The 27,488-nt window shown below is 43.5% G+C and overlaps 1 long non-coding RNA gene across 2 annotated transcripts in view; it reads right to left on the reverse strand.

Moving 5' to 3' along the window:
* LOC123383411 overlaps positions 1–27,488 on the reverse strand; it is a 222,419-nt gene that overhangs the window by 175,670 nt on the left and 19,261 nt on the right. For both annotated transcript variants that reach the window (XR_006593118.1, XR_006593116.1), the window contains exon 2: positions 18,451–18,589. This is a non-coding gene — a long non-coding RNA (uncharacterized LOC123383411). The remainder of the gene's footprint in view (positions 1–18,450; positions 18,590–27,488) is intronic.

Below are 27,488 nucleotides of genomic sequence, written 5' to 3' on the forward strand. Positions count from 1 at the left end.
CAGATCTTCTTGACGGACAGTGACGTCTCTGCCCCCACCCCCCGGCCGAGTTTGGGTTTCACTGTGCAACTTGCTTTGGACAATAGGATGTGAGTGGACATGCTACAACCAGAGGCTTGACGTATGTTTGCTCTATCAAGCTGTCTTTTTCAGTCTGGTGCCCTGTCATGAGAAGTACATGCCCCACATAGATACTGCTCCTTCATCTTGGGTCCCTGAATGAGACGGGTTGGGTTCGTCACATGCCCTGGGTAACCGCTAGTCCACAGAAGATGAGAGGCATGCCAGACAGAACTGGATTCAACCTGGATCCTCGAACCTGAAGTCTGGAACCTAGATCTCAGAACTGGGAGCCCAGACACCAGCGAAGCCCAGTCCAGATGCACCCAAACCACAGACCTGTGAGCACTAGAATGATTACTACTTAAAGCCACTGAGTTTGGGGGTGGTTTGTTAGTAAGCATTATCATGACAGTATCTGACTGATACACTGTAACAGAAGTTGGAGATAAAGGATCCCAGAAGGTGGAGGAAGGAAAACTAATGCTCAATAATGACAGAGTCAAAGAAGGAGCTGAGAAACAAAACAGAAGGCCTCCACAGAAAAACAGAACAGGAAAGAAGTAACCATCCCATGGTAATGCCCTCCCTTCTGTAATTAATAGAGGGCCAAATGAGGAAGTCTTCCAAGTGCCAGGTCATTCTGGGCTCGGCTAATGTGAAAGGCAAGACATGGTCATGACTTCTGCCCCTTGGGGCCTCTCAGTGTGACCTCCTCCCTCCTACCTGTGCTCCGGCCTTTTATAGAAATGGCCTTTTATAGAAATGAATTGGAAAGAATCACAGTCTGCAAAGCTATACTTAAAGAAAGCCAAAAGACATAGCTTTTTGTTTAATCCTTTAGCATCTTATGTGGTAATCTTCTCCTGAAATTTGAAAAAAAAAAATCACCCTAAATGAGAAAAACAGTTTGCTCTAGCAAAGCGAGTCCCACAGTTAGTCACAGATAGGGGATCATATATTTTTGCCGCAACGAAAGACTCTCAGTCTCTCTGGACCCGCTAGCTTCATTTCAAAATGTGAAAACTAAGATGGCAACCACTAACATAAAGTGTTATAGTCCTAGGACCGGATATAATTTTTAAAAAAATTGGAAATCTTTTCCAACGGCTCCTCAAAACCGTATATGGGGACCTATCAGCCTTTTATAGGTTTTCTGTTGATCAGACTTGTAAGTTTCAGTGAGACAACTATATAAACATTCCTCTCAGGTAATACTTCTGAAATACTTGCCTTCATCAAACCCACATCGCAGATACATTAAAAACTAAGTCGAGATGTCCACGCTAAGGTCTGCCTACGGACTTGCAGATGGGAGATACACGCATATTAACGTACATCCACGTGCTAGGGTCCCTGAGACATTTTCCTGCCCTAAGAGTGGCGTCCTTTTAAGCTGAAATTATAGTTTGTGGCTCTGACTCCTCTGGATTGCCAGCTTTCATCACGTGGTAAGGTAGAGATTAAGAAAGTCGCCCCTATGCACGCCAAGCGCGCGCGCGCACACACACACACACACACACACACACCGCGCACACACTCGTGGAGCTGTCAGCCCTCAGGATTTGTTGTTGTCGCGATTTCCCCTGTCCTCCGTGCCTTCCAAGCCCTGCACCAGGGGTCTGCATGCTTCCCCAGGTAATCACTCTCCAAAAGAGCTGTCAAGGCTTGCCCTTTCTCAGCAAGCCTTCTGGCTCAGTTTCGGGAAGCCGCACAGCACAAGGGAGTGGGGAAAAGGTCATTTTGGAAAGGGTTTTCACCAACTATGCCACACCATTCACCTAAGAGTCACGTTGTCTCATGGGGGTGGATTACACAACCCCGTCTCAGTTCTTTCTATTCCTTCTTCCCACAACCTCTCTGTAGCCGTGAGATCCGCACGATGATCTAGCATCTGACCACAAACTGTATCAACGGGCAGCCAAAACAGAAGCAGAACTGACTCGACCCGACGTTGGCTACCTTTTGACTGAAACTCTGGGAGGAAGGGTTTTGGTTGTGGTTTCTGCCTTTCAAGAAAAATACAACTTGGAAACGGAAAGCTGTTCTCAGCAGTGAAGGCAGCCCCAGGAAAGTTCAGGAGACTACCCAAACCTGTTTTCGACAATTCAGCGTAAAGGGTGACCCTCTTCTGCCCTTTCTCACTTGGGTTCTTTGCTTCTCAATAAACGTGTTTTCTATTATGAGAGGTAAGACCAGAGCCCCTGGGCTCTGAAAATGGTTTGTGTGACTTCAGGCAGTTGTCTTTGCAAATATGACACCGTATTCTTGCCCTGGAGTCCACAGAGACCCTTGTCCATGTTGGGAAATAGGACCCAGTGGTGTAGGGAGCACGTTGGCACAGAGTCTCGGATGCTGTAGGACCAGTCCGAGATCAGCCGGTGAAGGGGGGAGGGGTTGGGCCTCCGGTAACATTCTCCCCTCTGAGCACCATCTCCCTTCCCTCCAAGAGCCATTCCTGCTCTGGAAAGCCAGAACCCCACAGCAACCTTCCCCCGCCACCCCCCTCCTCTGCTCTCAGGGATTTCTCTTCCGTTGGTGTGTGTGTGTGTGTGTGTGTGTGTGTGTGTGTGTGTGTGTGTGTTTTACCCAGTTCTATAAAAGTTGCCCTTAATTGAAATGCGCCAGGGTCTTCCTCTCTCCCTCCCCTCTTATTCCGCATTTTCTGCTCATCCCGTAGCACTTCAGTCCTCACTCCAAACAACCCTGGGAGTGGCAAGGCGTGTGGATCCGCAGATCCTGGGCCTCCATCTGCATCTCATTGCGCCACCTAGTGGCCCCGTGGTCACTGGCAACCCGCCCTGGGAACTGCACTTTTTCAGTTGAAATCTTGGGGATCGCCAAGCAGGCCTGAGAGGACTCTTTGAGGAGAAAGTGAATACGAGTGGTATTGTTTTGTAAACTGTTGATTATTAACGTCAAGCTACGATAACTAGTAAATCTCCTTTCTCTGCCAGCTTGGGCTGGAATTTTCTCTTGCTTGAAAACGTAAGCACCTCAAACCCAGCTTCTAAGTGACGTGCCCTGCCTCAACTTCAACCATTTTCACCCGCCCTTCTCCTCTCCTGCCATCCAGGGCGAAGCTCAGACCAAGATCAGGGATCAGAGCAAAGTCTGTAAGGGGCAAAGACAAGCCAGCAAACTAACACTGGGAACTGGGAAGAACCTCCTGATGGCAGTGAATTTACCAGTAAATCCAAAGAAAAGGCAAATTTGAAAGATTTGAGACTGGAGGATCCAGAAGACAAGACTGCTGACCGAAACAATGGACATGGGAAAGATGGTCTCCAAAAGAGGCCTGGGGTAGGTCTCACATCAGCCTCAGAGACCTCGTTTTCTTAAGGACACCAGACTGGAAACTTATTCCGACTCAGCTATCGATGTTCTGTGAAAGCAAGGAAATAAATGAATTTTTATTGAGGAAGAAGCACAATTCTGTAATTTTGTTCTGAATATGTTTTCTACCCTGAGACTCCTTACCCATCAGGGAAATAGATTCTTGTACTTTGAACAGCTGGCTGAGAGTGTGATGGAAAATTTATATAAAGCTGGAGCTCTGAGGAGACCTTGGGGATAAAGCTACATCCCCAAGGCTGTAGTTTTATCAATTTTTATCTCTTGTCTGGTGGTTATGGATGCAACTAGCCATGAATACAAAAAGGCTTCTGTTTGGAGGCGCTTCTGGCAGTTTCTCACGGAACGATATTCTTTTTTTAAAAAATGGCCGTTGCGCTGACCACTCACAAAGTTAGCACCTATCCAGTCAAGGCCCTGGCCACTCGACCTCAAGTTCAAAGGAGCATATGCTCCTGAAAATGTCTCCACACTTTGCGGGCGGTGGTGCTTGCTGGTTCGACACACGATCGTTTTGACCAAGCGAACAGGATTGTTCTTAAGGACACCAGCACCACTGTCCATTGCCATAGCCGTGGGCAGTGTGGTCCCCGTCTTGGTCCTTCCAGGGAAAAGCAGCTGTAAGTATTTTTAAATAACCTATGAACTTCCCCGGAGGTGGGGCTGGCCGTCAATAAACAATAGTTTGCTTTCTGGGAACATGCTAATTAAGAGGGGTGTTTGGATCAGGGGATCATATCGAGTCACTTGCAAGTGAACGGAATAGTCTTTCTTGAAGAGAAGCGGACGTGATTTGGGGCAAAATTACTAGTATTGTCTCTCAGGACAGAAAGCCCATTTTCCTCTTCTCTAACCAAGATACCTTGTTTAGAGTTCTAGCCCCGCGTCGGGCTCTGTGCGGACAGCTCAGAGCCTGGAGCCTGCTTCGGATTCTGTCTCCCTCTCTCTCTGCCCCTCCCCTGCTTGCACTCTGTCTCTCTTTCTCTCTCTCTCTCTCAAAAATAAATAAACATTAAAAACAAAGAAACATGTCAGCTGACGGACTCTAAATGTCTCAGAAACATTGATTTATTGACCCTTAAACCTCCATATCGTATGCTCACCTTAATTGGGGGCAATTTTAAATTATTTATCTTCAATGTATACATACATAAATGGAGAGAAAGGATAGTTAATACAGAGATCAACTGGAAGAGAACAAAACCACCTTGTATTTTGCAGATAATTTCTCTTAAGGCTGATATGTTTGGGCTAAGTTATAGCAAAATCAAGTGGATATGAGAAGTGTCACTATCCCATTAACCTGCTCATCTCCTTTACATAGTAAAGTGTGCCCTTGGGCCAACCAAGCATTTATCCAATAGATGATATGTTCCTGGCACTGGAGAGGGGAAAAAAAAAAAACCCAACACTTGATATCCTCAAGAAATGAACAGCCAAGCAGATAGCCTTAACTGTGCCTCATCCATAAAGTGGGGATACTACAACCTGCTTTAAAGGTGCCATATGAAGGTAAAATTAAAATTAAAATTAAAAATTAAGTTAAAATCAAAATTACATTAATATGACATACAAACTTCCAATATAGAATGAGTCAGTTACAGAGATGAAAAGCTTGTTAAGTATATAATTGTCCAATCACTATGCTGTATACCTGAAGCTAATGTATATATATCAACTCTGCTTCAATTAAAAATTAAAAAGAAACATGAAATGTAACTAAACGAAATAGCATGAATAAATCAAATCACATGAAATATAAAACTAACGTGAAATCTTGTCAATTCTTTAGCTTAACAAGCTTAACACTTAACAGGGTCGGGTATCCTCATTCCTGCCTGTGGGCGAGGTTTGAAGAAACTTGGCTGGTGTTCCGGAATGGAGTACAGATGGCAAGGTTAGGAGTTTACTCTCTGCAAAGAGAATCTCCACTTGGCTTGTTCCTGTGAAGTCGTGATGACTGTATTAGGAGAGTCAGTGGGTTAACATTCACACTGAAAAAATTTCCAGCTAGGTGTAAAGGATTAAATGGAAAATGAACTGACAAACAGACCCCAAAGGAACTGGAAGGGGAGTAGAAGGAAACACAGGTGTATATTTTCATATTCTTTGGGAGGGGAAAACGTTTCTACATATGACCAATTCCCAGAGGAAATATTTGAAGAAGAATAAACTGGCATTTATAAAAATGCTATACATTCACATATCCAAAAATTATTAATGTTAAAATGCAAATGAAAAATTAGGAAAAAATATTTGTGATACATAGAAGGGACAAAGCTTTTCAAGCCAAAAAGATTTTGTAGCCAACTCAAGAGAAAAAGCATTAAGGAGGTGCACAGACAATTCACAAATGAAGAAAACTCAAAGCCCAAACACATTTGAAAAGATGGCTACGCCACTAACAATAAACTTGAAATAACAATAAAGAAGCAGAAAGCTATGTGTCAAAAGGTCTGGCAGAACTTTAAAAGGTGGATAATGCCCACCGGAGGAGGAGGGGTAAGGGGGCCCACACAGCCTCACATACTCTTGGAAGAAACGTAAATTCATACAACCTTTACTAGTTTAAGCCAGCGGCATAATCTAGGACTAAGAAATTACCCGTCTAGGTATTTGTCCAGAAGTACTACTTGGAATAATGCACAAAGGTAGAAACTATTGACTATTCACTGCTACTGTAGTCGATACAATTGGGAACGCTCCCAACGGCCACCAGTAGAGAACGTGTTAAATGAATTGTGGTACATCTATTTCAGGACTTCTCAACCTCAGTGCTGTTGACATCTGAGCCAGATTGTTCTTGGTTGTAGGAGCTGTTCTGTGCTCGGGATGCTGAACAGCGCCCCAGCCTTCACCCCTTTGATGCCCCCGGCACCTTGTGCCCAATTGTGACAGGCAAAACTTTCTCCACTCACTGCCAGCTGTCACCTGGGGAGCAAAATCAACTCCCCATTTCAGGAATCATCGATGTAAGTGAATATGATGTAGTCTTTAAAAGCAATGGATCAGGGGCGCCTGGGTGGCGCAGTCGGTTAAGCGTCCGACTTCAGCCAGGTCACGATCTCGTGGTCCGTGGGTTCGAGCCCCGCGTCAGGCTCTGGGCTGATGGCTCAGAGCCTGGAGCCTGTTTCCGATTCTGTGTCTCCCTCTCTCTCTGCCCCTCCCCCGTTCATGCTCTGTCTCTCTCTGTCCCAAAAATAAATAAACGTTGAAAAAAAAATTTAAATAAAATAAAATAAAATAAAATAAAATAAAAGCAATGGATCAGAGCCACGCACACTGACATGGGAGGATGAGCACTGTATGTTGTTAAATTAGATAAGCAATTGCTGAATATGATGTGCTATGTAATCTGATTTTCGTAAATAAAGATAATGTTGCATAATTATCTCTGCATACCACTAATATGTTCCTAGGGAAAAAAGGTGGACGAGTCCTGGTAAACTGATGGTCGACAATGATGATCCTGCACCTCTAAACCTAGACATGGAAGAATGTCCGTGTTTAGTAATATGAACCAGTCACTTGACCTCTCTGAGTCTCAGGATCTCTCCTCTATACAGTGTCATTCAGAAGATAAAGGATTCACGAGGAAGACATTCAGAAACTGCCAGGGAGCACTTGTGGCAAGCACAGAGTTGTCACATCACTACGTTGCACAACTGAAACCAGCAACATTTGTCTGTCAACTGTACTTCGATTTCTTTAAATGACAGTCATCTTAGCGAAAATATTCTGTCACTGAAAGGGATCTAACTTTGGCTTGGAGGCCATTGTTTTTAAGCTTTTGCAAAACAGATTCATAATGATTTCTAGAAGAGTCTGTTTGAGGGTGAAATTCCTATTTCAGAACCGATCAGCAGACACTCAGCTCACCCCTCTCCGCTGCCTTTTCCATCAATCCCTGCCCTTCCCTGCTGCTGTATTTACTTGGTATTTCTCTTTGCTGCAATTCATTTTTGCGCTGACCTTTTTTTGTTAAACAAAGAAAACATGACCTTGGAACTTTGGACAGACAAGCCATTTAAGACATGAAGGTCTCTAGGTTTTGTTTTTGTTTTTGCGTGTTTTATCTGCATTGATATCTATCTTACGGACCGTAAAGAAAAATAATTTTCTTGGCTTTTGTCGTTTAAAAATAGGCAATGATGATTATACACCTCGGAATTCAACATGTTTAAAGCTCAGAGAATGAGGGAAGTTGGGCAGCAAATACAAACTGTCCTCGCTGATCTATCTCTAAATGAAAACGGAGAGGGTGACCAGGTTAGCCGTCTAATTCTCTGCACCTTCAGTGGCAAATAAAGGAATCTATTTGATTGAGAGGTTTCCTTAACAGGAGTCCCCATCTGTGATAGAAAGAACAAAATTAACTGTTATGCTTCATTTGTTTTCATTATCCACAAAACAGCATGTCTCAGAGCAAACAGATTTTGCTCTTTTCCTCTTAATGCAGCTATGGTAAGTGTCAGAGAGGAGAGAAAAATCTACTTTCTCTCGCAGGCCAGAGAGCCTATACGAAATAAGGTAGGGAGTGCATCAGCTTGAGGATTTTAACACAAATTAGATCACATGATAGTATTTAAAGGAGAAATTGTTCAGCAGACATCACCCGATGTCGCACATGGACGAAGCCTTCCTGGAAATGATGAGAGATGAGGTTATTGGATGCAGGGAGATTAGACAAAAACTCCACATTACGTTCAAACCAGGAGAGCTATATTCTGCTGAATTACATGCTCTTTGTATAAGTAATTGGGGATTAATTTCAGAGTGCCTTCCTTCAGTAAGTTCTGCCACTGAATCCCCGAAGCAATTCTGAATCATTCAAAAGTGAGTTATAAAACAACTAGCACAGAGCAGATTTTTACTAAGAGTGGCTGCCTTGAAAAAAAACCAGCACAGAGGGTCTCATTTGGTACCATGGCTGAAAGGCTACCTGGATGGTGACAGACTCCAACCCTTTACTTCCTTTCCGGGTCCGCCCCCAGTCACGTGTTCTCTGCTCCCGCTCCCCGGGGCCTCTGCAGCATGGAACTTTCCTGTGAAGTCTCCTCATCTGCCTGGTGGACTTCAGGGTTTACACCTCCACGCTATCAGTCCAACTGTATTTTTAAATTTTTCAGATACTCCTCAAGATGTCTGATCTGATGATGGTACCCGAGTCTCTTTCCGGAGCTGCTATGAGTTTATCGTAATTCTAAAAATTCTTCGGGCACATCAACGGAATTTCTGAGTGCAGAACGCAGTGGAGTTTGCTCTCCTGGTTCAGAAGCAACACATTAGTATTTGGCGTAGTGCTGTCTTACGTAGAACAGACCAAGTCCGTTGTTCTTTCTGACTCCTACAGAATTACAGGAAACATGCCCCATATACATTTAAATATTTAGTATCTCCTCCTTGTTCATTTATTTCTTATCCGTTTTTGTTTTCTCCTATATGAAAATTTCAAAATCTGCGATCATACTTTAATTCTGAAGTTCTTTTGGCTAGGAAGAGAGGTCACCTCTTTAGATGAACAAATAATGCACACACCTCTAATGGTATTTTTCCGTTAATATTTAGCAAAGCATTAAATTGAGTCTCTGTGTGATAAACTTATGGAATTGATGAGCTCTGATGCTGGGGCCACATAACAGGCTTACGCCTCTATAAGACATGACCCTGTGCGGAGGGTTTCATATTAATTTCTGAAGTGCTTGGATTAATTATATTTCATTAAGGAGCCCTTAACAAACACGAAGTGTTCACTTTTATGGAGGGATTTAATGGGAACTTAATGGATTTATTCTATTATTTTGTTCATTTAAAAATATTCTTTAATTAGATATTACTATTAATGGACCTATTATGCACATTCCAAGGAGTCTCTCCAATTATTCAGAATTTAATCATTAAAATTTATCAAATCAGATGGTGAAAGCATAGATGAAAACAGTTACATATTTAGATAAGTACCCCTCGATTTGAGACATGTAACAAATGAACAGCTGAGATCTAATAAGGAGGGGGGTTCTTCAATATATTTGAAAAACTGATCATTCGTCCAAATTTTTCTTTTTCTACATACAAGAGTTTAATTATTCAGTCATGTATTAAACATATTATTTGTCTACTGCTGATAACGTGTGAGCTACAGTGATTCAAAAAACAGAAGAATTTCAGAATCAAATGAAAGCAGAAACAGACAAACCGGTAACTACATTAGAACAGGCCAAAACGGTGTGCCAAGGAGCAGAGAAGGGAAACTCACTTGACTTTAATGCAAAGGGAGAAGAAGACGCTAGAGACAAGGTGACATTTGAGTCGAGTCTTAAAAGTTGACTGAACACTAACCAGCACACGAGAGGGGAGGGACACTGTAGGCAAAGACAATACTGAAATGCGGAACAGTGTGGGTTTCAGGAGGTCACGGTGCACAAGGGGATCCTGTGAAAGCCTGAGCTGATGCGGTAGCCATGAGGATAAAGAGAAGAGGATGAAGTAGAGAACTATTTCAGAGCTCGACATGCCTTGGGTAACTGATATATGCAGAATGGGTTGACAGAGAAGCCTAAGGCATTCACCAGATTTCGGAGTCAGGTGACCGTAGGTATGGCAGTGCCTTCCACACATGCAGGGGACGCAGGAGTAAGAGTGCCTTTGTGGAGGGGACAGTGTCAGGAACTGTGATGAGTGCCATCTTGGAAAGGCTTTGTAGAGAAGCCTATAAGAAATCCAGATGGGCCAAGCAGCCAGATATTTGACATGTGTCTTCCGGAGTGAAGACACACAGTGGCGATTGTTATTATTTTCCCTCAGGAGATCTTCTGATTATAGCATGAAACCAAGTTGTCGGGAGAGGTCCGAATTTATTTTTGTCGGAGAAAAAAAAACCAATGGCTGGGTTTTTTTTTTAATTTTTTTTTTCAACGTTTATTTATTTTTGGGACAGAGAGAGACACAGCATGAACGGGGGAGGGTCAGAGAGAGAGGGAGACACAGAATCGGAAACAGGCTCCAGGTTCTGAGCCATCAGCCCAGAGCCCGACGCGGGGCTCGAACTCACGGACCGCGAGATCGTGACCTGGCTGAAGTCGGACGCTTAACCGACTGCGCCACCCAGGCGCCCCCCAATGGCTGTTTTTAAAATTAGTGCCTGCTATCATCACCTGCCACAAAACTGAAGCTTGATCACCTGCACACACCCCTAAATTAGGGACTCCTGGGACATGGGGTAAGGAACGCGAAAGAGGTCAACAGGGGACCAGAAAACCAGGGGGTTAAAAAGTAAATGATAAACACAAATGTTCACAGAAGCAATATTCATAATAGCCAAAAAGTGGAAACAATCCAAATATCCATCAACTGCTGAACGCAGTATATCCATTCAATGTAATAGGAGTCAGCAATAAAAAGGAATAAAGTCCCGATACATGCTACAGTATGGATGAACCTTGAAGACATGCTAAGTGAAGGAAGCCAGTTAAAAAAGAACACATATTATATGATTCCATGCATAGGATGTGTGTAGAACAGGCAAGTCTCTAGAGACAGAAAGTCGATTAGTGGTTGCCTGGGGCTGGTGGGGGTAGAGGGTGGTGGAGAGAAATGGAGGGCAATTGCTAAAGGTATGATGTTGCTTTGGGGAGTGATAAAATGTTCTAAAATTGACTGTGGTGACGGTTGTACAACTCTGTGAATGTATGAGTGTATTAAAAGCCACTGAATTCTAAACACATTAAATGGGTGAATTGTATAGTATGTGAATTGTATTTCATTAAAGTTGCTACAACAAAAGAATTTCATGGTCTTATTTAACAAATGAATATTTTAGTAACTAGGTGTTGAGAGCCTACAAAAAAGCAAATACTGTCCACATGATGAATTATTAAGTGAGCAAAACAAGTTGCAGAGTAATACATATCTTAGGGATCCATTTTATAAAAATAAGCACCAAGGAAAACCCTGTTATGTGCATTTAGGTCTGTGTAGCATGTATAAGTTACAGAAGGACAAACATATTGCTTTCAACAAAAGAATAGGAAAGGCAGGGAGAAAGTGGATAATTAGCTTTTTAAAATACATGACTGGACACAAGAAACAACAGGTGTTGGTGAGGATGCGGAGAAAGGGGAACTTTCTTGCACCGTTGGTGGGAATGCAAACTGGTGCAGCCACTCTGGAGAACAGTATGGAGGTTCCTCAAAAAGCGAAAAATAGATCTACCCTAAAATCCAGCAAGTGCACTATTAGCCTTTTACCCAAAGGATACAAAGATACAGATCCGAAGGGATACACGCACCCCAATGTTTACAGCAGCACTATCAACAATAGCCAAACTATGGAGAGAGTCCCAATGTCCATTGACTGATGAGTGTATAAAGAAGATGTGGGGGGGGGGGGGGGGAATATTACTCACCCACCAAAAAGAATGAAATCTTGCCATTTGCAATGATGTGGATAGAGCTAGAATGTATTATTCTAAGCGAAACACGTCAATCAGAAAAGACAACTACAAGATGATTTCACTCACGTGTGGAATTTAAGAAACAAAACAGATGAACATATGGGAAGGGGGGGGAGAGAAAAGAGGGACACAAACCACAAGAGACTCTTGATGATAGAGAACAAACCATGGGTTGATGGAGGGAGGTGGGTAGGAGATGCGTGACGGGCATTAAGGAGGATGCTTGGGATGAGCACCGGGTGTTGTATGTAAGAGATGAATCACTGAATTCTACTCCTGAAACCGATATTGCACCGGATGTTAACTAAAATTTAAATTTTAAAAATGAGGGGGAAAAAAAAAGAAAACACATGACCGGATATTTTTCTATTCTTAAGATGAACAGGTTATACTTTTTTATTTCCAAAAATTAATACAAAAATTATAAGCAACAAAATAAATGTGGCACCAGGCCTCGAGCCTCCTTACAAGGGTAATAACTCTCTCCTGCTTGTGTGCTCCACTGAGTGCCCGCTCTGACCCTCCGCCCAAGAGAAGTCAACTCAGCCCCACACAACGCACCCCCTACCTTGTATCCACGTGTCAAGACCCATTTGGGCCTAAAGATGGGGAGTGAGAAAGAACATGCGTAGGCAATCAATCAAAGCAATAATGGGGTATTTGGAGATATTTTTGTTAAGCACCTATTCTGCATCTGGAACGTTATATCCATCCTCTAGTTTATAACCCCGTAACAAATCTAGGAAGAAGGTATTCTTATCTCCACTAAACATACAGACATACTGAGACTCAGGAAGGTCAAGTGATTGACCCAAGGTCACATTTCTATGGAATCAGAGGGCCTATCTGCCTGGATCTTTCCAAAATCTCTACTAGCTTTGTGTGTCAAGAAGCTTTGAGTCCATGATGATATTCAGAGTCAAGGGGGCAAAACTAAGTCTCAAAAAAAGAAACTGGATCAATTTATGTGGGGCAGTTGTGTCCTTTAACAGTAAAATGGGGTCCTGGCTAGAATCAAGGAAAAAGAACCTTGGTAGAAACTCAGTCCTTCAGGCGGGGCCAACACGAGGGAATACAGAATGGAAAGATCAAAGACCCAGAGGAACAAGCCCCCCCCCCCCCCCGTCTGTGAAATAACCTGGAGCCATGGGGATCTTGGGAAACAGGATCTTAAAGGGGCTATAACTTTAGGGATCTCTTTGAGTACTTCAGACTTTTCCCTGCGGATACTGAGGTCTAGTCCCGGTTTGCTGCCGAAGCAACTTCCGTGAAAGAGATGCACAAGAGTTTCATGGTCGTGGCTATTATCAGTAAAGTGGTTTAATCCCATGCCTTACCAGATGGAGGTGAATATCAGTGTGGAGGAGGTATTGAGGTTGTAGCTAATCCAGGCTCAGATACATATCATGTCTGAGGGCCACTGGCCCTCCAAACAACAGTACGTTAGAGCCAGCTTACGTTGGCTTGCCGAGAGCTGATTGCGCACATATCCTCCCAACTCCAGGTTCACTGATGTCACGTTGGTCATTCGTAATCATCCATGGTGGGAGCATTTATCCCATGGATTTATGGGATAAATCCATTATGCCAATGGATTTATCCCATTGGCAAATGCTCCAAATCAGGGCATTTTCCCCTAAAGAGCCAGTTGTTAAACATTTAGAGCTGCCTTTAGGTATTAAGACAGATGGGAAATGGTAAGGGAACCTATGAGGAAGTTTTGAGCATCTGGAAGTGGACAGGAGAGAGATCAAAAGGCAGTGAGGATGCTGTTATACCCATTCCACACACTGACCTGAACGAGGGGGGTTGACCAAATCGAGGGGCTCTACACAGCAGAAACGCTGGAAATAAGCAGCACCATTCAGGTATCTAAGTTGTGAGCAGGGCAGGTGGGGAGTATTTTGTCAAGTATTTGCCTTGTAGATGGCTTTGGGAGTGCAATGAGGACTGAAAGAAACTCCATCTCGGGGAATACTTCTGCGAGAGAGTACTGGTAATAATGTCAGTGCCTGGCCGCAGTTCTTAAAAGCTGTAATCAAAGACCAGGATGGGCTGATGCACGAGACTATATGAGCTACTTTTGTGGACTCTCGGAAATAAACAAAGTTGGGGCCCCAGGGTGGGTCAGTCGGTTAAGCGTCCAACTCTTGATTTCGGCTCAGGTCATGATCTCACGGTTCCTAAGATCGAGCCCCGGCTTGGGCTCTGCGCTGACAGCCTGGAGCCTGCTTGAGATTCTCTCTTTCCTCTCTCTCTGCCTCTCCCCCATGCATTCATGCTCGTGCATGCTCGCTCACTCTCTCTCTCTCTCTCTCTCAAAACAAAGAAACTTAAAAAGAGTGTGTGTTTTTTTTTTTTTAATAAACAAAGTTAACTTTGAGGGAAAGGCTGAACATCGTGGTAGCAGGTAGAGACTACAATCCGGCGATATTTGGGCACACTGATGATGCTACCTCATTTGTACCTCTGTTTTGTAAAGCATAGGGGAGTTTGGGGTCGTGGTTATTTTATCTGCCCCATCAGATCTGGTTCGCGTTTGTCTGTGTGACAGGCAGGCTTCTGAGATGGCTCAGTCGAACGGCCCTTGAAGGACTGAATCCTGAAAATCACCACGTGAGTGATCTTTCCCCACTGCTGAATCTATGAGACCTTAGCCTTGGTCCATACCTTGACCGCAGTGTTGTAAGACTCTCAGAGTCAGAAGAGGTAGCCGTCTAAGCTATGCGTGAATTCGTGGCCCACATCACCTTTGAGATAATAAATGTGTGTTGTTTTTAAGCTGCCAAGTTTTGGGGGAGTGTGTTTTGCAGTGGTAGTTAGCTAATACGGGCTGGGAGGCCATAGACGTTCGTGCGTTCAGTTTCAGGTTGCCACTAACACTCAATCACAAATCCTGCGGCAGAAAACGCTGAAAAGGATAGTTAAGAGATGGCAGTCTATTAACCAAAATAATACCCCATGGTGTCAAGAGCCACGGTGACAAGCAGATAGACTTTGGAAAGTCAGACCAGGCCTGACAGATTCGACCGGTAAAGAAACATGAACGCTTTGTACACTCAATTTATTACATAGACACCGAAAGGAAGAATGGTCAAGATGTCAGCTCCCCAAGGTCCTTACTTAGGGAAACACTGAAATAAAAGAAGCTAGGTCACTGTAGCATTGACGACAGGATATTTTCATGCGTGTGGACAAGAGATGGCTGTGTTACTCTCGGTTATGCGCAAGTTAGAGCCGTAAAAATAGCTCCCGTAGAGTCAGAAAGCAAATAAAGGCAGAAAGGCACGTCCATCAACGCCGAAACACAGAGGTTCCTCACATCACTGTTCCAAGTGCTGTGAGCGTATTAACTCATTTACGATTCACAATAACGATTTAAGGGTGGTAATATTATTAACAGCATTTTGTAAAGAAGAAATCTAAGGCACCCAGAGGTTAAACTGAATCATTCAAAGTCATCCAAAGGTGAATGGCAGAGCCAGGTTTGAACTGGGCCCGCGCTCATGCCCTTCGGACTCTCTGCAGTAAGCCGCTTAGTCAGCTTGGTTGGACAAAGGTCCTGAGGAAGGAACTATTGAAAAAGGGAAGTTTCTGACTTTTATGGTCAGGAGCTCTCAAGAACTGAGAAAGCATAAAGTTCGGATGATCAGGTTGTACTTTACGTTCAAGAAGCTGCTATGCCTGTTGCCCTCTATGAAGGAAAAAGGAAGCTAAGAGCAAAACAAAGCGAAGCTTCTGGGCGGGGCCGTGTTTTCTTCCTCCTCCGGACAGGAAAACCAAGGCACCAAAGCTTATGGTGTTCCTGAGATGCTGGCAAATCGGGGGCAGCCCAACCAACTACTGAGAAGAACCTTCTTTGTGTGGCAGCCACGTTTCTTCTTAGGACAATCAGGGGGGCACCCTTAGTGGCAGGTACCGACGAGTTTCTGCGGCTTGGCCTGGAGGCTCAGAGACCAGAAGCACTAGAAACCCCTGCTTGGCACGGAATGTACTTGCTCTCTCTAAAGCAGTGCTTCCCCATGGGGGCAATCCTGCCCTCCCCCACTCCCTCCGCACCCCCCACTCTTCACCCCAGGGGATATTTGACGATGTCTGCTGCTTCACACCCGACCATGCACAGCACAGCCTCCACCTCCCCCCCCCCCACACACACACACGATGTGTGGGAAGTCTTGCCCTAGAAGAAGTAGGATGAGTCACTGACTCAGACACTACTCTGAACATCTGCAGGAAGAGAAAAGCATGGGGCGGGGGAAACAGATCAATGAGCATAAAATCAAGCATTACCTACATCTTTCTTTGGTGACATAGGTTCCTCAAAACAGCCAACAAGACGGGTCAATGGAGCCCTCAATTGTTTTCTGCCTTAAATTATTGGTGTTATGGATCTCCTAGAAAAATCAGATATCTGGCTCATAGCTGGAACCAATAACTGAGAATCATGCCATGAAATTTAGTCTAAGTCATCTTTCTTCCCACGCCTGCAACATCCTCAGTCAACAATTAGGATCATCTGGTACCTTATAAAATACCTGCATATCCATTTTCCTGGTTTCTAAGTAGACAAAGAAATACCGGAAAACCTGAGGTGCTTCATGATTCAGCAGCAAAAGTGATTCACGGAGCACCCACAAGCACGGCCACTTTAACTCAATAAGGGCATTAGAATAATTTGAACAGCGCACTAGCAAAGCCAAAAAGCCACTTGGTAATTGACAGATACAAACAAGCCCAAGCCACTTGAAAAGAACCGCCTTCCCCAAATAAAACCGAAACATATGTCAGGGAAATAAAATTAATCCTACCCCTTGTATCAATATAGAAAAGAGAAGGAGCACAGTTTATTACTACCAGGTTGATGTGCATGAAAGGAAGCTCAAAAGTATCCACCACGTTCAGACAGAATTTTATACAAGTTTCTACAGTGAAATAGAAGACTCATTCAATCTTCTCCTGTCTCCTTGAGAGATTAAGGGATTCACTTTGTGATGGTCTCCTCTATACCCCGTGAGAAATTTAATCGTGGCGGTATGGGTGCAGTGTCAAGGATCAGAAGGCTTCTGACTTTTCACTGTAAAATGAAGAGGTCAGGCCATCTTATCGGCCCTAGTAAGCTTTCAAGGAAACACCCTAAGGAAAGGAGGTTAAAGAAGAAGCTACCTCTGCCCCTCAAAGAAAATTCATCATTTTACTCGTATGCATGGGAAGTCAAAGGAACAAGTATATGTTTAGCCCCAACTAAGTACCAGGCATTTAGAGTATGGACAATTCTTGCTTATGCATGGTGGTCACATTCTCTAAAATCACCATAAACGCTGAATTCGCGAAAACGAGGCCTTGGCGCTTAGGGGAGACACAGGGTTAAGGTCCTGTGATTGTCTGGTCACAGCGTTTTCATCAACTAATACGTAACCTTTTGGTGTGTGTTTCTGTTTAAGGACACCTTATGCAATATACATTGCTGATTCATTAACGTGGAACTAACAGCCAGAACACATATTTTTTCCATAAGGCACGCCACAGCCTTCTTGCGGTTAGAAACAATAGTTTTAGCCCTATGCTTGCAGGCCGTTTTAAACAGTGAAATCACCCCCAAAAAGAACAAAGATGCAAAATACGTGCAGTAAATAGATTTTTTTTTTTAAAAAGGACACTTATTTAGTCTGAGAGCTGACACTAGAAGGCAGAGGATTGTCCTATTTGACCTCAGTCGGGAATGTGTGCTTTGAGGGACTCGAACTTTTTGCCACCCTGCATTCCTGTGAAACGATTACAAAAGAAATGTAAGTATCGCTTATGGGTTACAAATAAAATTTACCCACTAGGCAAATTCACAAATACAGAACTGCGAATAACGAGGGCTAACTGTATATTACCCTGGTGAAGCTTTATAACGACCTTGCAAAGTAGGCCTCGTCATCTCTATCATACATGAAAAGAGTAAGTTCAGAAAGGTTAAACAACTTATCTAATACCAAACTAGTAAGCGATCAATTCGGTAAATAATTCTTAGGTTTCCCTTGTAGCACACTGGGACTTGAAGCCCACTGAAGCCATCCATCCGTGGCAGTCAGGCCAAATAGGAAGGACCAGTGGACTTACAGGTCAAGAGACACATTTGGGGGCTGTGTGCTCTTCTCTATGAAAAGGAACAGCTAAGTGGGCACTGTCCTTCCGGAAAAGCAGTGAAACTACCTAAACAAGAAAGTTGAGGCCCAGCCAGAAAAGGACTACTTTAACTAAAATTGTAACTTGAGGGGCAGAAGTTTGTTCCTCCTTAGCCAAGCCTCCACGTTACCCAATAGAGTAACTTTGAAGATTTCGCTGTTACTAGATAGATCGGCCGACACAAAGGTGAGCAGTGTTCTCCAACCCAATGCTTCCCTTACCTCATACAAACGCTTCAATTCTCAGCCTGAAAATGGCATATTGGCTGAGTCTCACCTTTTGGAAACTTCCACTGGGGGTTTCAGCTATTCCAGGGACCTCGAGTTTTCCGGCCCATTGGATCAAGCAGTCTGGTGCCATGGTTAAACAACTGTTTTACCACGGTTGGTAAACAACTCCAACAATGGCCTTACCTTGTATGTGGAGTCATAGTCTCTCCTGTTCTGAAGGTCAATCCTTTGGTCCTCTCTCTTCTGTAAGCTTCCTCTCGTCTCTTCTTTCACTCAACTAATTCTCAGGCACGTAAAGCATCCAGCAAGTTCCTCTGGACTCCTAAGTGAAAAAAATAAAGAGTCGCATCGCTGACGTTAGCTTGGTCCTGTGCCCAACCTGGAGGAGAATCAGGGACCCTGCCGCCTCCTTCCTCTCCTTCTCTCAGTGAGGTGACTGCTGGTGCTCCCGGTCCCCAGCCTGAGAAGACACACAGTGACTTGAGGCCAGACCCTCGCAGGGGAACAGGGGCCTTCAGGACAGCAGTCCGGAGCCTAGGCAGTTACCAGTTGAAATGGCAAAAGACAGGAATGCTAGAAGAGGAATGTTCGCCAGCACACAGGGAAGCTCCAGGAATCCTCTGAGTTTTTCCCGGAGTAGCAGGAGGGACTTGAGGGAAGAATTGGCTTTGTCAATTCGGAGTAAGGGATGAAGGTCTACTTCTTTACAACGGAGACCCTATCTTATGACCAGGCCTGGTGAAACATGGAACACGTGTATTGGGTCAATAATGCGCTCCCCAGAGCTCACACAAAGGTGTTGCTATACAAAGTCTAAATACGGCACCATTTCTGGAGAGGGCCGTGGTTGTACACATCGGCGCAGGGCTCTAGGAGTGATACATTCCCATAGGCACCAAGTGGGGATATCTCAAGGTTATCATACCTGGCCTTAGTTTAGGGGAATGGAGAATATTTAGTTTTGCCCATATTTGATACCTACATTTCAAATGAGACTTCTAATAACTTATAAAAAGCACTGGTAGCTTAAAGAAAACAGGCTAATGGAGAGGACAGATGAAAGGGAATAAACTCCAAGGAATTCTTAGTATTCTTCAGATACTCTTGTTTGCCACCTGCCGAGGAGAAGTTATACTTCACTTCCATAAACATCATTTAGAGAGTAAGAAGTTTCCATAAATGCCAAATGCGGATCTTTAAGAATGTTTTGAAGCAACTTCTGTGAAAACTAACGTCCAGAAGGAGCTGAATGAACCTTATTTTTTCACGTGTTGATGTCTCCAACTAGTCCACTCTCTAGAAAGTCCAAGCTTAAAAAGTAGATTTAAGAAAAAAAGGCTTATTCCTCATTCTTTTTTTTTTTTAATTTTTTTTTCAACGTTTATTTATTTTTGGGACAGAGAGAGACAGAGCATGAACGGGGGAGGGGCAGAGGGAGAGGGAGACACAGAATCGGAAACAGGCTCCAGGCTCCGAGCCATCAGCCCAGAGCCCGACGCGGGGCTCGAACTCACGGACCGCGAGATTGTGACCTGAGCTGAAGTCGGACGCTTAACCGACTGTGCCACCCAGTCGGGCTCCAGGCGCCCCTTATTCCTCATTCTTTAAAGATGTCAACTTTTTCTGTTCCAGGAGTGGGAATAAAATGAGATGTTCAAATAGTGTGTAGGGTTAAGTGGCCCCTCTTTTCGATACCATCCTTTGAGGAAGTACTATACTTGAGGTCACAGTAAGTTTTTTTCCTTGAGAATAAAGCAACGAAGCCAGCTTTAATGGCTCCCAAGGAGGTTTCATGCCTTTGTTTAACCTGCCTGTGAGTTACTTAGTTCCCTTGAAAAAAATCATAATCAATAGAAAGAGACATGTTCCCTTTTGTCAGAGCCCGGTTGTAAAAGTTCAAGTAACATAGGCTGGTCGGTCAGGAGACCAATTGCATGAAGCTCTAACTCTAGCTTATCGGGGTCACGTCTTAGTTCTGAATCAACCTCAACCACGGTGCCTAGAGCAAGCAACACGTTGATCCTAATTGGTGGCTTATATTTGGTGTCCCGCTGAATGAACTCATGAATGGCTGATGGCACTGGCGATGCGCTAGGGGTGTGGGACCAGAGGAGGCAGTGAATGGCAATCCCACCAATGAAAACCCATGGGAACATGTTGCTCCATAAATTCACTAATTCCTCCTTTGAATCTGGCCTTCTCAGAAAAATTCCACAATTTCACCCCTTTGTTTTCTACTATGGCAGCTTTGCTGTCTCCTTTCTTAAGTAAATGTACCAATAAGCCAAATTCACTTGCACCTGGACGAAGGATAAACCGTACACGAGGTGAGAATGGGGCTAGGAAAGATGTTAAGCTCCCTTCCCGTAGCAGCCAAAGTCTCAGCGTTGCCAAGTTATCTTAACAAAGTCAATCGCGTGTAAGTAACTATGGTATGTCACCATACGCTAGGATATTCTGCCACGGTACCAATATTTACTATACCTGAGTATAACGACACCGTTACCTTATCTCCACAGGGGTGCAGATATTCAAGAGGAGTTTAAGACAACCCCTTTTATGATGCCCTTCAAGTGCCATAAATCGAATTGTAAGACTTAACGTTCATCTGGATGTTTTCCTGTTTCTAAAAGGCTTTTAGGGGCGCCTGGGTGGCGCAGTCGGTTAAGCGTCCGACTTCAGCCAGGTCACGATCTCGCGGTCCGGGAGTTCGAGCCCCGCATCAGGCTCTGGGCTGATGGCTCAGAGCCTGGAGCCTGTTTCCGTATCTGTGTCTCCCTCTCTCTCTGCCCCTCCCCCGTTCATGCTGTGTCTCTCTCTGTCCCAAAAATAAATAAATGAGAAAAAAAAACCTTTAAAAAAAAATAAAATAAAGGGCTTTTAAACTATGGTGGATAAAGTTCCTCGTGCTTTTTCAATTTGATGGCTAACCTTTGACGGGGATTCTGAAAGCCAAGAGAATGTAACTGCTGCTACTACCCACTGATTCAGCAAACATTTGCTAGGCTCCTTGCAAGTGATCGGTTGTGAGCTGGGCGCTAGATACAGATGAATAGGCGACAGGCCTCACCCATGAGCACTTCTAGTCTAGGAATCGTAACCAAACATCTGCGTAAACAACGCTATAAAGACAGACATGAGTTGTGATTAATACATGTACAGTGTGCAGTGAGACCCAATGGAAACCATCATTAATTCTGCCTAGAAGATTGAGGAATGGCTTCACAGAAGAGAGGAAATTCAACCAAGCCCTGAGGAAGGAGTTGGTCCCAAAGCAGCTTAACCCCTTACAGTGCAGCGGTATTTTTCAAACTTGAGTGATAAAATGATAGCCAAAAAAAAAAAAAAAAGGTTTGGCCTCTTCGAGTTGACTTAGCATATTTTTTATTCCAATGAGATCTTGAAACATTCATACGTCAAACTAGGTATAAGATCCTTATGTTTTTATTCCGTTATAAAATCAAAACAAATTAACAAAGTAAGTAGGATCAAAGCTATCCTATCAATGGACTCCAAATTAGCCACATTTCATTTCTTGTAACGGATGATGATGTTCTCCTGAAACCAACCCACTGATGTTGATGAGGTGCATTCTGTTTCTCTGGCTTATCGAACTAATATGTACAAATAATACATTTAAATATAAATTAGCACAAAAGAGCTGATGATGTATGTAACAACGCAGTTGCCTACCTTTGAAGAAACCACGATTTCTAATTTTGTCTCTCTGATAGGTAGGGTTTATTTCTCAATAATTTGCTTATCTTGATCATTTTATTTATGTATCAGCCTTATGCATTTTGTATCAACTTGTTGCTGTTTAGATGTAGACTTAACACTCGTATCTGCTACTCACTTCCGCTCTATATTCCACCCAATAGAGTGACAAGAGTGGTCATCTCTGAACATTAAACAGCACTTTAAATCTCCGTGTCTGGAGTTATCAAACACAAGCTCTCTTCTCCTTTCTCTCATTTTATCAGACAAGGACTGTACTACCCCATCCGTCTTTCAGTTTCTTCTCCCTCTCTTTAATCTCCCAACTATTGACAATTCTATCTTTCCTCACATCAGATTTATATCCTGACTTGTAACCAGAGTTAACTTTCCTGCGATTTGTCTATAGATTGATCCTAAAGGTTAAAAATCTAAAAGCTTTGTTAACACTGGTTTGACCAAATATTGTTCATCTTAGAGCCGAATGGTGCTCTCCAGAGGCAGACAGACTATTGAAATCCCAGCTCTGTTTACATTACCTATGTAACCTTGGCTGAGCAACCTCACTGTGCTTTTGTTCCTTTACCTAAAAAATAGGGGAGAACAATGTTCCCTACTTCACAGGGTTGCTGTATTTCAGTAAATTAGCATATGTAAAATATATAGGGCCTATCCAAAGTAACCCCTCAATAAATATTAGCTTTTATTATATCTCCTTCCTATGGTTTTCAAAGGAGAATGTCCCCAGGGTCAGGTTCAAGTTGATTATCTTCTTTTGTGTATTTGACTAATAACCTTTTCCTTTTTCTAGATCAACTCCAAATGATTCATTTTGGTGCTTTTGCTCATTCCTTTTGTATCTGGACACTTTCCTCATGGACTCTTGCATTCTCTTGGGTCCTTCCTCCTTTGGCTGAGCTGGATGTTAAGTCACCTCACATCTTTGTTAGCCTCAGATTTCCTGTCCCCATCACGGTGGAACTCTTTCTCAGATCCCGGATTTTTTAGACCCCCTATTTCTCTGTCACTTGCCTTCCTATCTCTTGGCTTATTCTATCATTTTTTTTCCTCTAATACAGACTTCTCCACCCCTGGCCTGTGATCTGGCATCAAAGATCACATAAGGAATTTGGCTGATAGTCATAAGCAGTGGCTTTCTTAATTATTTGATTGACGAATGAAGTTTCTTAGTTCTAAGAATAACTTGGTTCTTCGTTTTTGTAATTTCATATAGTTGGTTCTATTTCCTCATTTTTAAACTAAAATGTATTCTCAAGGTAACTTCCTAAGAAAAAAAGTCTACATCTAAAAATCAAGCATTGTGCCAAACTTTCTGAAAGTCTTTATTCTGTCCTCATACTATTTTGATAGCTTCTCTATGGAATTTAGGTTAAAATCATTTTCCTTCAGAACTTTGAAATTCTTCTTTAGTAGAGTGACCGTGTGTCCCAGTGTACCTATGATAAGTCATGGTTTATACCCGTTATCCCAGAGGCATGTGTCACGGGTGAGATGTACTGAGTCGGGAAATAAATTACATGGTCCTTGTAGCATTTAGCATCTGGTATTGCTGATGAATAAAAAGAGAGTGATTTAATTCTTGTTCCATTCTAGATAACGTATTTTCTTCTTGTAAGCAGACTTTTCTCTTTATCCTCAATGTTCGAAATAAGCCATAGAGGGGGCGCCTGGGTGGTTCAGTCAGTTAAGCGTCCGCCTTCAGCTCAGGTCATGATCTCACGGTTTGTGAGTTCGAGCCCCGCGTCGGGCTCTGTGCTGACAGCTCAGAGCCTGGAGCCTGCTTTGGATTTTCTGTCTCCTTCTCTCTCTGCCCCTCCCCGACTTGTGCTCTGTGTCTCTCTCTGTCTCTCAAAATTAAATTAATGTAAATTAAATAAATGTAAAATTAAATAAAATTAAATAAATGTAAAACTTTCTGAGGGTTTTAAAAAATTAAAAAGTCACAGAATATGTAAGTATTTATTTTATTATCATGGCTGCTTGGTTATTCCTTTTAATTTGAAGGTATTTTCTTGTTCAGCTATAGAAAATTCCATTTCCTAATTTCTTTGAACACTTCCTATTCTCCATTTTCTCTATCCTCACTTCCTTTAATTCTTAAGTTTCTAGTTTAGGTGACTGAGAGGGTATTGGGGCTACTTACCAAAACAGTGGATATATACAGAAGGAGGAGTAGACATAGCGAAGAAGTCAATTTTGGAAAATGCTTTGCCCATGGGACATCTAGGTAGAGAGCAAGATTATTCTCTACTCAGAATGTTTTCCTCCCCTTTCCTCCCCATTCTCTAAGAATGAGGAGTATGTCTTATTCGTAGCATTGTTGGGAGAGAAACATTCACTTGGAAAATTTTTTTGGAAAAGTTTATTTACCAAAAGTCCCACGGGTCAAAATATGGTTTCTCCATTAAACCAAAGGTCTCAGTGCAGGTTAACATTTTCCAGTCCCTGGAAGAGCCAAACAATGACATTCATTATAGGGAAGGATTAATACTGATTCCCAAGGCACAACACTGGCAGCCAGGGGAATAGAACTGAACAAGATGTGTAAAAGCCATGTCTCTTACATCCTTTTCCTTGCCTTATCTAGTTTCTTCCTTCTTAATTACACATTAGCAACCCGTTTCAGCTCTCATATTCCAGGGTAACTTGTAAGGCTTGGAGTACGGTATACAAACACTCCAAGGTCATAAGACATTTCTAGTTGAGTATGCCACTTGAAAGAGAGAAGAGACTTGAGAAAATGAAATATTAAAACGCCTCTCTTGAAATTTTCCTGGAACCCTATGGCTGTCACTGCACAAAATGTTCCCTTTTACTACAGGAAATTGAAGCCTTGGGGACCCCAGCAGTTGTTCAGTTCATTTAAGCATTTAGCCCACAGGCATTTTAAGATGGTTCCTAAGGGATTCTCCTTAGTTCCTTCCCGCTGCTATTTCCTTGACACCGTGTTGGCAGACATATACGCTGGAGTGTTTAAGCAGGCTCCAATCCAGCCAAGGAATATTAGGGTATTAGGAAGCTCTAAAGAAGGAGCTGACTCACGAGACTGTCAAGCGTTAGAAGTAGGCTACTGAGAGCAGAACACCATCCATCTTGCACGAGACTCAACTGCTAAGCCGCAAGAAAGATTTAGACATCAAAATGGTACCTGGAGAAGACACGGTTTCCTTTGTGCTAATGAAAAACACATTACTGTAGATCCACATATGCCAGGAATATTGTGAACACTACGATGGACTTCCCAGATGTGCCCTCAGGAAAGAATGACTTCTATTTCCAGATGCTGGGAGCCCTCCACCGGGACTGCCTCAGCTGAATCTAATAGACCGGCCCAAGTTCACACTCCCTTTCCAGGGCAACTTCATCCAGCGATGAAAAAGGCACGGGGCATAAAGGCCTAGTCACTGGGACATCCCTGGACGAGTCTGAGGGGCCGTCCCAGCTCCAAATGTCCGCATGGGATGGGCGGAGCCCTTTGTTTAGAAAGCATCCTAGCTCAATTTCTCTCGCCCGATCCTTCTTCCTTTCCGTCCCTTCTATAGGTGCTGATCCCCAACGCTCCCCAATAAATGCCTCAGCCCTTAACCCTAAGTTCCATCCTATAACATCTCCAAGTCTACTTCCCAGGTAACCCAGCTTGTAACAAATAGAAAGAGCTCAAGTGCAAGAGGTATCAAGATGCCTTTTAACACTCCAAACCTAGGGGAGCACCCTCGAGATGTGTGTGTGGCGTTGCGAAGTTTACGTAACGCTTTCTCGTCTCTAATGAGAGATCCACTCTGTGACTTCGGGATAATTTTACCTCCATTTGACAAATCAGGAGTGTGAGTCTCAGAAAAGTTAAGCGACTGGTGTCAATTCACTAAACCATCGGTGGGAAGGTGTGTAAAAAGTGGCCTTACGGTGAGGAGGTACGTTTGACTGTCACCTCCTGGATTATTAGTTTTCCATTTCTGCCATAACAAATCATCACAAACCCTGTGGCTTGAGACAGCACAAATTTATTATCTCACAGTTCTGTAGGTCAGAAGTCCCGGTAAGCTCAGCTGGCAACCTGGCTTCATATTTCACAAGGCCAAAATCAAAGTATTGAGGGCCTGGGCTCTTACTGGGAGACGCTGGGCAAAGTCAGTTTCCAAGTTCATTCAAGTTGTTGGCCCACCTCAGTTCCTTAAGGTTGTAGAACCGGGGTCCCAATTTCCTGGCCAGCTATCAACCAGGGGCGGGCCTTCTCTACTAGACGCTGCCCGTATTATTTCTCATGCTTTCTGTGTGCCCTCTGACCCCAGCATTGGCAGGTCAAGTCCTTCTCATGCCTCAAATCTCGCCAACATCATTTCTGCTGCCACTCTCTGAATGCCTCTCCTCTACGGTCCAAACATCGCTGATCGTTCTTTATGGGCAGGGGTCCCCGAATGCTCCTCATGATGGTATTCACCTGTTTCCTAGGATTCTCTGCCCTTTCCTACCACCAGGCATTTGTCTGCTCTCCCTGCTCTTTGCAGGCTCAGCTCCTTCCCCGTCCCTCAGGCCTCAGTTGTCACGTTCCCTGAGCAACCTGTCGACTTGAGATTGGTTCTCCTCGCTAGTTACATTTCGTCCCCTGTTTTCATTTCCTGTACAGTGCTGATCATAATCTTCACATATTTTATTCAGGAATTTGCTTGTTTCTTATCTACCGCCTAAACTAGCATGTAATATCGAACAAGGCGAGGACCATTTTCCAAGTTATCTCTTATACTGAGCACACTGCTTGACACACAAAAAGTGTTCACTGGATAAATGAATGAATGAGCGAATGAATGAATGAATGAATGAACTGCAGCAAACTCATAAGCACAGTGCTACAGTCCAATAAAAGCCAAAGTCCACTAGGGCAAAAGCATTCCCTACATGCTCATCTGATGGTCTCCTTATTTTCCCAGTAAGAATGTGTGGGAAAAAATAAATATTTGTGTCTAATTTGAATAAACAAACTGGAGATGTGGATGCAATAGTCACCCGAGAAAAGATTTGTGTAACCTTAGTGTTGCAAGTACTCCTCAAGTTATCGTATTTCCCTGCTTAAATATGTAGCCAAATGCGGATAGACTTTCACCTAAGTGTTGGTGGATAATCTAAACTTCAGGCTAAAAACTAATTCAAGCGTGCCCCAACTGGTTACCGTAAGTACTGTGTCTAAGTCCTATCCTCTGGGGGAGCTAACGCACCCCTGAAACTGATGTTGCTTGTGTACATTTCAGACTTGATTCATGAGGGAGTACACAAAATGGGGACTTCCCTCTTCCTTGACCAGCCCCCGGTTCTCTTCTCCCTCTTTCCCTTGTTCTTCTAGGTGCCCCAGAAGGCTGACTTCTATGGACTGCAATCACTCAGACCTCTGTAACCTCTGGCTCCCGGCTGGCTTTAGCTAATGGGGGATCACATGAGGAGTAACTAGAGCACAGGAGATTAAAAAAAAAAAAAAAGGTCCAAGTAATTAT

The sequence above is a fragment of the Felis catus genome, chromosome X, assembly GCF_018350175.1.
Source record: "Felis catus isolate Fca126 chromosome X, F.catus_Fca126_mat1.0, whole genome shotgun sequence".
Lineage (NCBI taxonomy): Eukaryota > Metazoa > Chordata > Mammalia > Carnivora > Felidae > Felis > Felis catus.